We start from the raw sequence: 13335 nt of genomic DNA, 5'->3' as shown, positions 1-13335 counted from the left end.
TCATTTTCTTTCTTAAAAATCTTCACCTGGCAGTTGTAGCAGCTCGTTATCAAACCAATATTATCCGCATAACGTTTAATTTCCCTGTCTGCAGGGGGCAGACGCTCTTTTACAAATATGATTTTAGGATTTATTGGATTTTTGACAGGGGCGAGCCACAATTTTCTGTTATAACTCTCATTTTTTGTCATGAAATAAAAACATCACAATTACTGCAGGTGGATAATTATAGTTTTTCCAGGGCCTAAGTAAATGAGAAGACTTGAAGTTACTGGGCGAAGTCTTCTAATGCAAAACCTTTTTAAAAAAAGCACAATCTTGAACTATCAAAAGTAATCTGTCATCTTGCATGGGCAAATTTTCTATAATTAAGCAATCCTTTGAGGTATACATTTCTTGTGATAATACCACTTGCTGAAGTTCTTCCACATAGTTGCTAAATTGTTGCATCTTTCTCTTCCAAATAAACAATAAGCTGTTTAAAAAAAATTTAACATTCGAATCAGTAACTTTTCGAGCAATTGGGAATAATTATTTGTAATATTTTTTGTTTGAGTGTCGGAAAGCATTTGTTTCAGTTTCCCGCTGATTATCGTTGCCCATGATTTATTTACCAACAAGTAAGTTGACTAATCGTAATAACTTTCACAGTCGATTTTGGAACTATTAAATTTAGTTTCAAATTCTGCTAGCGCGGCTTTAAGCGACTAATCTCTACGCATGTTCATTGGCGTTGTTCATTATCGATATAGTTTCTTATTTAACAAAAAAAACTTGTTTTCTTTGTACCTCGTTTGATGTTACCATTTTGATTTGAGAATTTTAACACAGCTGCAAGCGTTGCCGATGCTAAAGGAAATTAGGTAAAACTGTAAATTATTTTATTTGGTATCCATTAGTTATTGGCAAAGAAGTTGATAAAAAAACAAAAATTCCTGACAGTCTAAAACATCAAATTTGGGATACATGAAAGCAATACGAGCAGTTAGTATGAAAGCAATACGAGCAGTTAGTTTGCCTCATTTCAAATTGGAACATTTTTTTTGTGCGGGATACTTCGCCATGCAATAACAAATCTCCTAAATCTCTTAGCATCATAAACAAACTCCTCATAGCTGGCATGAATTAGTCCCGAGCACGGCCAAATTGACCATTTTCAAATCTCAAAATGGTACAAAAAACAATTTTAAAAAGAAATTTTAATCTGGTAAAAACAATGTTTGGTAAAAACTATTTTTTGTATAACTTCATCAAATAAATAAAAATAACTCGCGGATTAAAATTCCGCATTCCAAGGAAAACCAAAACAATTTTTTCAAAAACTTTGAATATGTTTATAATTGTTCTGATAATTAAAAGAACTGCGGAACGTTAATGCTCGAGGTAGTTTTGATTATGTGATAATAATTCAGACCAAATTCTTCACTTTCATAAATCGATAAAATATTCAAGCCATGAGCTCAAATAATTAATGAGTTAGCCTGCCGTAATTTTTGAAGCATTTCAGAGGTTGAAAAAAAATAATTTTTTGTCAATTTGGCGAAATGGAATATGCAGGTTTTGCTTACAGATATCCATAATATTCAAGTGTAAATGTGACCTTTTTGGAAGCGATGAAACCTAAATAGCTTGCAAGTTTATTCAAATGATTATATTTGAACTAATGTTTCCCAAAAAGAGTCTAATTGTTTTTTTTTGGGTTAGGATTTAAAACATGAATAGCAAAATTTAAATACTAAAGAAAAATCCACAAGAATTTTTATGAAATCATAAATTGTGGGCGCGTAAAAAGAATTAAAAAAAGAAAAAAATTTTTGAAAATTTTACGCCGCCACACAATTGAGGGGTTGTATAAAATGTAGGGAGTGTAAAAAAATTAATTAGTTTGAGTTCATACATTTGTTGTGTTCAAACTTTGCAACACAATAAACACTTTAAAGTGAAAACCCTGATTTATTGTTTACAGATGTTTGTTTTTAGTCGCAACATATCTCCTTTGAGTTTCGCAAATTCGGAATACGTCTTTTGGGCCGCTTAAATGTGCAAAATACTTTGGTCGCGCGCGCAAAGCTGCAACATACGAATTTGGAGTAGCGAAGGTAGCAACATACAGTGTTGGGCCGGATAAACCCCTGACCTTGTGCCAGGTATTCGCAAAGTCGCATGATAAACTTTTTGACTCACCGCGAGGGTAAGAAAAAATCTTGTTTTAGTCTCGCAAAGTCGCGGTACATCTTTTTTGGCCAAATAAAGTCACGAAAACTGTTAGCCTGACCATTTTGAGCCGCAATGTTTTTTGCAAGATATTTTTTTTGAAGCGTGCAATTCGCAAAATACATTTTTCTTGTGTCGAAAAAAGTCGCGCTAAACACCTTTTTTGCGCAAAGTCGCATCTTACCCATTTTGAGTCGCAAGGGTCTCAACAAAACTGTCTTGAATTGCTCGAACACATATGGTGGAAAAAGCAAAAATAGAAAACCTTTTTTCGTTTGGAGTGGAAATCATGCATAGGTTTAAGCATTCATCACCTCCCGATATAACTTTCGGAGAAACTTTCCCGATATAAATTCTCAATATATCGGCCCATTCTATATTCCTACAAAAGGATTTTCTGTGCACTTGAGTTGGTATTACCGTTTTCATTTGGAGTTTTACAACAGATCGATCTACATGAGCAGACTTCAAATGAGTAATTTCGATTTTTTTTATTTTGTTGCCCTTTTAGTTTAATCCAAAGAGCGGCAATAAGAAATAAAATAAATTTCCCAGACTGCTTGTATATCAGGGTAAAACCCTGGATGTTATGACCGCCCTTGATCGATATCAAATAGTTGTCGGTAAAAAAAAATAATAAATAACCATAATTTTTGGACGAAATCAAACATCACGTGTAAAAAAGTTATTAGTGCGAAAATAATACAAACACTTAGCCGGACACCTGCCTATTAGCATCTGTCTCAATTAGCATGCCCATGTAACGATTTTTTAATAAGGCTTAAATGAAACTTTACATATTCTCTAACAAATCAAGTGGCTTTCAAAATTATTTGAAATTTCCGGCTAATTTGTTTTCGTCTGAAAGCACACCCAGATAAAGCAATTAACGAGCCCTGATCGGCACATATGCTATTCACTCCGCCACCCGTTTAGTATGCCTCAATTGAGGATTGAACGATTTTGTAGAGCAGGATAAGCAAATCGCGATACGCTCTCAGCATCATAAATAAAATCCTCATGGCGCATGCGAATTGGTCCATAGCATGACCAAACTTGCAATATTCAAACCACTAGAACGTCACAACAATTATACGCATGTAAAGTATCTTTTTTCTCGTTTTAACTCGGAGTCGATTTCTTCAAAAAGCTTTAAGAATCATTTTGGTTAAGACTTTTAGTTGATTACCGAAATCTGACCGAATAACAAACCACCCTTTCAAATCTTCATTGAAAGTCGGAAGAACCAGTTCCAAAACGTCAAATATGTCTGTGATTATTTTGACACCAGGAGCAAGTGCGGAAGAATTATGCTCGAGGTAGTTTTGATTTTAATTCAGAACAAATTTATCAATTTACTATCCCGTTGAAAATATCCAAGCCGTGAGCGCAAACGTTAGAAAATTAGTCTGCTGTTTGTATTGAAATAATCCAGAAGTTTAAAAATCGGCGATTTGATAACTTTTTGGAGTTGTTTTAGCAAGTTTTTTTCTACAACTATCCAGGGGCGGATCTAGGATTTTCTCGAAGGGGGAGGAAAAAGTTTTCAAAAATTTTGTCGACCTTTTTTTATTAGATCGACCATATTTATTTTCCGAGCACTCCCAGAACACTATAAAGGCCGTGTTTTGACCAAAAATTTAGCGCCGCAGCTTAAGAAAAATAAGGCGGCTTTAGAAAAGTTTTAGGGTTAGTCGGCCTAAATTGGATTTCATTAAATAATACCTTAGAGGAGGGAACGTCCATCCCCCCGCCCCACCCTAAATCCGCCCCTGTTTTTTAACGCGTCAGTTAGACTTGTTTCAACGGGACGATATAATTCGATAACCAAGTTGCTGCGATAGTTATTCAAAATAAATATAATTGAGCTACCCGCATTGGAGTTCCATGATTAAAAACCAAATAAAATTGAGTTTGATTTTCGGTGTCTATAAAAGTGAAAAGTAACCAATTATAAGGCAAAATTGATCGGTTTTGGTTTAAAACTAAGGGCCCGAACTTCGTAAATTAAATTACAGCAATAAATTATTAGAAGAATCTAAGCAAGTTTTGTCTCCTTCGTTTTCGTCTGAAGCCGAATCAATTTGAGGAAAAAAAAACGTTTCAAATTTAAAGTTTCATGCTTTTGTCCGTATAACCTAGATCAGCAATGAACACAGTGATAAATTTTGTGCATATAAATGTAATATTTGAACGAATCGAACGTGTATTAATTCAATTTAGAGTGATCTTGATTTTTGTTCAATTGTCTTCTTTTTGCGAGCATTTTGTATCCTAAATTGGAGGCATTGGCAATCTTAAGACTAGCACGAGTTAAAAGAAAGTTTTCGCAAGTAAAGTTGTCTTCGTAACTCAGAGCGCTGACATCAGTTTCCAGATAGTACTAAAAACCATAGATATTGATAGCTCACAAGTCAAAGTTTTTCTGAATAAAAATCCCCCCAAAATGAATGTTTCATCCTACTCGGAACATGCATGAGCTGACGTAAATTTGAGACAAAGCCGATAATCATGTTTATTTTTGCCTATAAGGATCAGTGTTTATCGATTCTTTTTCTTGAAACGCAGGTAAGTTTTTTGGCTCAGCTTCAACTTATATTCATCATGTATGCCTGCGTGCCATCTGATACGAGTTAAGGTCCGGGTTGGCCGTGTCATAGAGTAATTTCGGACAGGGTACACTGTCTGTTCGTCACGCTATCCTAATTTCAGCCGGATAGATTTGTGCAACCTCTTCTCTTAGACTAATACCAATCCTAATCTCACTCTTATATCTCCTAGTATATAATAGTAATCTTGCGAGTTTAGAAGAGAGAAAGAGGCAACTGCTTGCTAAGTTAAAATATTTTTCTCTAGCTTTAACTAAGAAGCATTTCAGCTTTAAAAATTATCATACGCTTTAATAGTGGATCAAGATTGGTTACTTCTCAATATTTTACAGTGATAAAAATTAAAGTACACAAAAAATACTTCTTTTAACTGGTTCCACCTATCCGGGGTTTTGGAGGTTTTTAAAATCTAAGTTTTTCTTGTGAGGGATGGATGGAGAGTCTTCAGGATTCTTTGAGGAGAGTGTTGATTGATGGTGTCAGTGAAGAAATTGTTCGTGAGACCTATTGAGGTTGAGAGATTGTTTTGAATCAGAAAGATCGTACGGAAGTTGCAGATATTACGTGCAGAGACTACATGCATTCTCAACTAATCGTTTGTTTTGATCGAGTAGTGAGGTAAGGGTTGTCTTCTCTGAAGAAGCATCAAGTGACAACGACTTCTTCATACGTAATATGAACCATCAGGATCATATTACATCATCTTATAACTCCATGGCTATTGATATTTGAACACGGGCATGTACGCAAAAATTAATCGCCTTCAAGAGATATGTTTGCAAAATTTTTTGCCTTATTTTATATAGTACGACTCATCAAGACCATAGATAATCTTGTACGTTTCGCCTTATTATATGTAGTATGTTTGATCAAGATCAAATTTCTTTTTATATGTCATTAATTGTTAAGTTTTTGGTCATAGTTATGAACATGAAAACTGCTCAGCATCAAAAAAATGTGTGCAAAAATTTATGATTTAGTAGTATTGTAATCCGCCGTGTGTCCTTAGGGGGGGGGGGGTCTTTTCGACGGTAGGGGTTTTTAGGGTCCTACCAAAAGTAGGGTCCAAAAGGACCCATCTTTTTTAAAGACCCCAAAGTACCCTGCCCGAAATAAAGATCCCTCTCTTAGGACACCCGACAGATAAAATACTTTGGTATTTATTTTCGCGCGGTGGTTAAATTTAATCCCTTCTAAACTTTCCCACCACTAAATAAGTATGGGTATATCCGGCTGCGGTTTTCTCGCTTATTTTTATCTAAAAGCTAATCCTTTTCGTTCATATAAAAATGAATTTACATAAAGTACCATTCATATTTCCTTTTAAAAATTTTTGGTAATTATTGTTCGTTTCTCTTTCTTATTTTATTTTCAAACTTATTTCCAAGTCTCCCTAATTTTCGACTTGCACCATTTTGATTCTTTTAGCCTTACTATTAGCTTACTTTGGGAAACTAAATACGCAATCCTCCGCTCCTGCTTCAAGGGTAAGTTGCAATTACCAGTCTCTTTTGCGCCGGTCTATTTAACTTAAAACAATGTTTGTTGAATGTTTTGTATTTACAAATGTACAGCCGTAATTCCAAGTGACAAGGCAATTCAGCCGACATTTTCAAGTAAAAAATTTTTTTGATCAGTTTTATCAAGTTTTCTCCTTTTTTCTGACTAGAACGAACAGACGCTTCTGTTAGAATGAATGGGTTATTGATAGGCGGAGGGTCTCTTGAACTGCTAGCTGCGCTTTCTTCTTGAAGCTCTTCCTCCGTATAGCTTTCTTGAAGAAAGCCCCAATCTGGGACCCGGAATTCCGGTGATTGCCAGCTTTCGCTGTTTTCGCTGCTATAAGTCTGGGTATTTGTCAACTGTGAGTTTGCCCACTCAATTTCTTCCGCAATGGCCTCGAAGAACACAATTTCTTCTGTAGACCTGTGTCCAAAGGGCAATGTAGCTATCCCGTCGAATAGTAAGAACCGCTTACTATCGAAGGGTGAAAGGGCAATTCGGTTCTGCGCTATGGTTATGTTGGTATGGGCTTTCGATTTTATTGAGTAGTTGTATATACGAAGGGTTTTTCCACTCAGTAATGTTTCCCTGAACCTCTGGTGTGTAAGTTGCTGCTGGGAGTGTTGCACTACTCCTTTTGCACTCCTCTTGCTAGTTGAATCTAAATGAAGAACAAAGATTAGCCCATTAACTTATTTTACCTTTGTAAGCCCATAAAAATTCGCAAGCCCAGCTCTAGTATTAATAACGAAAACGGTTCCCAAATCTGAATATTTTGAAGACTCAATATCTAATAACATTCCAATTTTTTCAATTCGAAAAATTTAAATATCTTAATTCATTCCAAATCATAAAAATTCCAAATCGTGTCATTATCAAAAAATCATTTCATGTCAAAATTTTAAATTTGTTCACGTCAAAAGTTACAAAAATGCGTTTGTGGTGAGTATTTGCTTAAAACATTTTAAATGATGAATGGTTCTCCATTTTAAGTTTTTAAATGAAGAATCAGAGCCTTTGAGGGCTAGTTATGTCTAATTAAATTGACAGGGATGAACAAAATTATTAATTTGGTCCCAACAAGATCCAAAACCCCAATGGAGGGAACCCTTGATGTAAAGAAATGGAGGGGACTTGGAGAGGTGCTTTTTTTTCAATACTAACCTACATATTTCAACGAGTAGAGCTTTGGTTTCAACGCGATGAATTCTGCAATGATTTTTCCCGCCGCCTCGTCCTTAAATTTCAATACAACCTTCTTATTCACATTGCTGAACAAGTAGTGATTGCTTGGGTAGTTCGAAAAATCGAAACTATCGCTCAGTTTTTGCAGATCTGCGTATACGTCTTCGGTTTTTATCGCATAAATAAACAAATCTGTGTCACTGTATAGCAGTTCAAGGTTCATGCTTGCTTTCATTTGCCGATAATGAAAGTAAAACATGAATCTTTTCGACAATTCCAAAATACTTGCACCAATTATCATGGGTTTGTCCCACAAAATACTCGTTACAGCAAAACAAACAGTAGCAACCTTCTCGTCGATTATCTGGAAGCTTTTCATCGTGCTCAAAGCTGTTTTTTGAAGCAATTCTCTTTCGTTTCTAATAATTTCTAGTTTTTTGCGTCCTAGTTTTGATTCCATAGTTTTACCGAATGCTGAATTTACGATGAGCTTGTAAAAGTTATCTTCAAATTTGTTGCGCGCTGACATTCTCAATTGAGTGTTTAAATCGACAAAGGGCTCCATCCATCTACCTTGACGAAATTTTAAGACCTTAATCAATTTGGTAACTCTTAAGCCTAGTTCTATATAGAGTTTTCATGTAAGGTAGTGCAGAACGTAGCCTTCCTTTGAATCTAATGTTCGAACCAGTTTTGGTACCTTTGGTAGCGACGTGACCCCCATCTCCCCTAACATCTGTATTTGTTCGTTACTTAGTTTATCCGTGCCGATAACTTCACGTGAGGGGGCTAGCGGGTAGTCTGCAAAGTAATCTTGAAGTTCTTCAGGTATGCTGAGATCCACTTCCAAAATGTATCCCCACTCAGATTTATCGTCCGTTTGCAAAATATATTCGAGACTTTCCTCAACTATTGAGAAATCTTTGATGGGAAGGGGACAGTGTTTCATAATACCCCCGTATAAATTGTTAGCGTCTATATTCAATAGATAGCTAGAGGTCTCTTCAGGATTGTAGTCTTCGAGGTATTTATTGTTGGCTTTAAAAAACGGCGTGCATATATCGATGACATCCCTCCCCGTATTATTTTTTGAACCATGTTCAAATGCTCCCTTTCAGTAAGTAACTTGAGGTCTGCATTGCAGACTTTTAAGAATGCATCGCCCGAGAGGTTACTAGCCGTGAAGTAGCATGCACAATCTAATCCGTACGTTTCGTAACAAACTTCACGAAAGGCTTCGAATACTGAAGCGAGTAGTAGTACGTCCGTTGCTAGGTATACATCATGGTACTCGCCTAGTGATGCGCATTTCATTTCGGCGAAAACTTTATTGGCATGGTTGTACTGATTTTTCGAAACACTTATTTCCCCTCCCTGTATAGTGTTGCTCCACATTTTTCTAGGTGTTAGTCGGGTTTCTCGAAATTTTTTAAAACTGCTTAAGTATGAATACGGGTAGAAACCTTTTTGTTTTAGCAATGCTATCTGTTCTGATGAGTAACCAAGTTCTTCAAAGTAATTTTCCAGTAGGAAAAATTTTTCTTCCGGCAAGTATTCGACGAGTTTTGAAAGGGGGGACAGCATGAATTTATAGGAGTCTATGAAACGTAAATTTTAATACACTTTTTTGAGTTTTCCATTTTTATCGGTGTATTATTTGATATAGACCGACATAGTGAGTGATATATACTTCTCCTCAGTGGAAGGGATAACTGAGTTAGTGTTTTCGGGGTTAATGTTTGAGAGCGCTTTTATAATGAAATGCAGATCATAGTTTGACAAGTTATGCGCTATTACGGGTATATAGTTTGCCGTTTTTCGATTGATATTGCATTCGTTATGCGCCCACCCCAAGAACTTGTTGGTATAGTGACAGTGATCAAGTACAACTTGGTCATTGTCAGCAAATTCTGTTTCACATATCCAACAAGTGTGCGCTTCTTCACGCGTGCAACTTGGTGTGCCAGTGAACGTGTAATACTTTCGTTTTTCAAGGTATATTTGTTTCGCCAAAGATTCGAGCGAGGCGATCAGTTCCTTCATAACATTTTCTCCTCTCTTCAGTTCAAACTTTAAAACTTCGCGCTTCCCAAATTCAACAACGGCCAGAGCGTAACCGCATGGTTGATGAATCTCTAGTGTTTGGGTGCTAGATTTTTCGGGTTCGGGTTGCGGTCCGTATACGGGTAGTAGTAGCGATTCGAGGTCAAACTAAATAACTCTCGGTACATACCAGCGAGCAGTTAAATTTTTGAAATGATGAGTGTCCTTTCCCGGTTTTGGCATAGTGACTACCACTCCCTCGTCTTGGTAGCACATTTCCTGGTGCCTTTGTAGTGTATCGATGGATGAACATGTATGGAAGCATTTGCGGCAAATCTGGTTTCGGTCTCGGTGTAGTTTTCCACGCACATATTCCACAACCCTCATCAAATCAGTCATCAGCACATAGTGATGAGTTTGTCCGTTGCTGAGTAGTAGTAGGTCAACACATTGATCACTTGAGTATTTGCTGGACACTCTCAAAGGTAGCAATTCACCATCTTTGTACCTAATGAAAACAAACAATTGAGTGCTCGGGTTTCTGGATGAACGTAATGTGTTATACATGATTAAACAAATGTTTTGTCAAAAAAAAAACAATGCTCACCAGAATACATTGACTTGACAGTTGTTAAGTTGTTCAAATCGGTCAATATCATATAGTCCCATTGGCATCTCGTACCAGCCTTCAATTTTCACAACATGTTCTTGGGAGAGCTTGTAATTTTTCAGTTTGTTTTGATGTTGGTAGCTTTGGGCAGCAGGATAAAGAGCAATTGTGGTCTCTGAATATCGATCATGGTACCTGGCCACAAAGCAGTATAGAAAGCACTTCTGATCGTTTCTCGTTTTAATGTTGGTGAAACTCTGTTTCACCGGTTTCAATGAATTGGGAAGGTCAATGTATGAGCCAGCACGGATAGGAAAAAATGCTGCAAAACTTACAGCCAGCTTTTCGATGCGCTCCACAATCCAACCGCTACCGTGAGAAGCGAACGTGTTGATGGAATTGACTATATGCTCAATCAATTCCAAATATGTCTCTTTCTCGATTCCATTGAAGAAGACCTTGATCATCTTAGAATTCAGATATAACATTGTCTTCTCATGGCCTAACTCCCTGTCACCAGTTTCGTTTGTATCGCTCGAGAACTTTATCATACTCACGTCCACATGCAGTTGAAATTTACAGGGTCCTTCCTGCACTCTTTCGTCTATCAACGCATCAATTTCCTCTTTGTTTCGCACGATATATTCATCAGATCCAATTCATCCTCCCTAACGCTCAACTCGTATCGTCTTAACTTTCCCCTAAACGCAGATTCAGTTGGAGCAGTTGATGTTCCCACCTCATTTCCGGGAGTCCAAATGGGTAGTTGATGGTTTTTCGACATATGTTGCCGGAACTTCTCAACCGAGAGGAAGATTGTATGACAGTAGATACAAAGACTATCAGTTGAGACGTTGTTAGCTAGCTCGACATGCTCCCTAGCTTCTGCCAGCGAGCTGAAGGATTCTCGACATTCGTCACATTTAGTTGGTGGCGGTGGGGCTGCGCATATCTTATGGATATTTTGTTCATGTCGTCTCAAGTTCCTTGGTGAACTAAAGACTTTCGAGCAGGTCGAACAAATGACTGGTGTCTGTTTTCCACTTGAGTTAGGTATTGTTGGTTCGAGATTGAGAGTTCAGGAAAAAAGAATTCTTTTCAAGAAATTTTTCATGTTTTACCAAAGCTGATTTTGACAAAGCAAAAGCGAAGAGTGAAAAGTTTTTCAAAAACAAAATTTGGATCAAGACTCAATTAATTAAACTCAATTACGTGGCTTTGAAGTGGTTGTAGTTTTGGGGCTTTATATGGTTTTATGAGATGACTGTCACTTCGATTTTGGGTAATTGACTCAACTGTATTAAACAGTATAAATACTTGTGGTTAGAGTAGTTGACAATTCCATGGAGGGAATAATTCGGGAATGTTATTTCTTTAACCTAAAGTGTGTGAATGTTAATACCCACTGCTGTTATCAACTTCCCTGTTTAGTCAACTTGACTAAATATTGAAAATATATTTGAATTTTTTTTGCCGTGTTTTTTGTTTCAAACAAAATGATAACCCACCAATCAAGTCAAGCAAGGAAGAACCACCAATCAAGTCAAGTAAAACATACCTGACAAAAATGATAAAGGGTAGTTGAGAATTTTGTTCATTTCTCAAATAAATTAGTGTTCTATGACAAATTTCACATATAGTTCATCAAAAGATTGATGCAGGAACGTTTGGTGCAGTAGGCAATAACTACCCGGCATTGATATTCATTAGGAACCTCTGAAACGCTTGCTCCACTGTAATGTCGGGTCAAAAATTTGAGATGTTTCATTTTTAGTACATATTCTTGTAGTGAAATAAAAATTACAAAAAAAAACTTTTGTCTCCAAATCCAATGAAACCTAGTCCAATCAATTTGTCGTGATTTATTGGACAGGGTTGTAACCCATGTTGAAAAATCGAGAAAAAAAACATATTTAGAATTTTTTAACCATTTCAACCTGAAAATGAGTATTATTAAACGTGAAATCTGTTATAGACAAGTAATTTTATTTTATATAATGCTTTATACTGGCTCATACACTCTCTAAAGTCTACTCCTAAGAGTCCTGGCTAACCCCACCAGGCTGTAGACATATTAGAGAGAGAGAGAGAGAAGAAACAAAAATAGAGAGTGTAAAGAGCTAAAAAAATAACTATGGTTGATTAACCGGCAGAATTGCTGGACCCATCCATAAATAGCTTTCGTTTGAAAAATCTACATCCCAAAAGGGATATTAAAGGGGTTTATGGATCGTCAGTTCTCTCTCTCTCTCTCTCTCTCTCTTTATCTTTTTCTGTGTTAATATCTTTATTTTGAAAACTATTATGAAAAAACATAACAAAAACTTTTTTATGTTTTTTGTTTTAACATCATTAGATAAAATCTTAAGAAGAGTATTCTGTTTATCTTTTGTGATTTTTCGAAATGAGCATTAAAGAAAACTGATATAATTAAATTGGATTTGACGAGAAATTCATCAAATTTTATACTTTTAGACTTCTATGCCAACTTTTTAAAGTTATTTTGATTTTTTTCTTCTATTAATTTTTTCTTTTGTTTTTATTTCCTTTCTATTGATTGAAAATCACAAAGCAAACTTTAAATTAGAAAAAAAAATCATAAACAAAACGTAAACAAAGATTCAGCCACAATAGTAAAAAAAACTTATCAAACTAAATATTAAACCCCCAAACTGGTGCACTCTCGGTGGAAACAAAGTTTTTTTGAGTTTTCAGAGATCTTTAAATTGCAGTTTGCGTTTTTTCGGTGCAAAGCAAGCATTGATAGGCGGCGTCTCAGCTACTAAGTTTGGTGCAGTGGGACTTTGACTCCGGAAGAAGAAGTAGAAGAAGTATGCTGCTGCTGTTGTTGAGTGATTGAAAAAATATCCGGTTTTATTGGGGTTTTGGGCGTCTGCTGATCCTCATTTTTTTTCTCTGTTGAATCTGGTGATTCAATCGACTCAATGTTCCAGTAGCTTTCTCGCTCTGCTAAATCTCTAATGGATCCTTCCTGATTTTCGTAAAAGGGGATCGATTGGTAATCGTAGTTAAACAGTATTTTTCTCAGTGAACGATCAAGGCAAGTAGGGTCTTGAATATCTGTGCGCTTCAGCGCAGGATACAATTCAGTCACACAACAACTCTCGTAGACCTGTTTTCTGCTTTGTATGAGGATACCAATTTGATCTA

Source organism: Symsagittifera roscoffensis, chromosome 9, assembly GCF_963678635.1.
Source record: "Symsagittifera roscoffensis chromosome 9, txSymRosc1.1, whole genome shotgun sequence".
NCBI classification, from domain to species: domain Eukaryota; kingdom Metazoa; phylum Xenacoelomorpha; order Acoela; family Convolutidae; genus Symsagittifera; species Symsagittifera roscoffensis.
Note: the sequence above shows the minus strand (reverse complement) of the source record.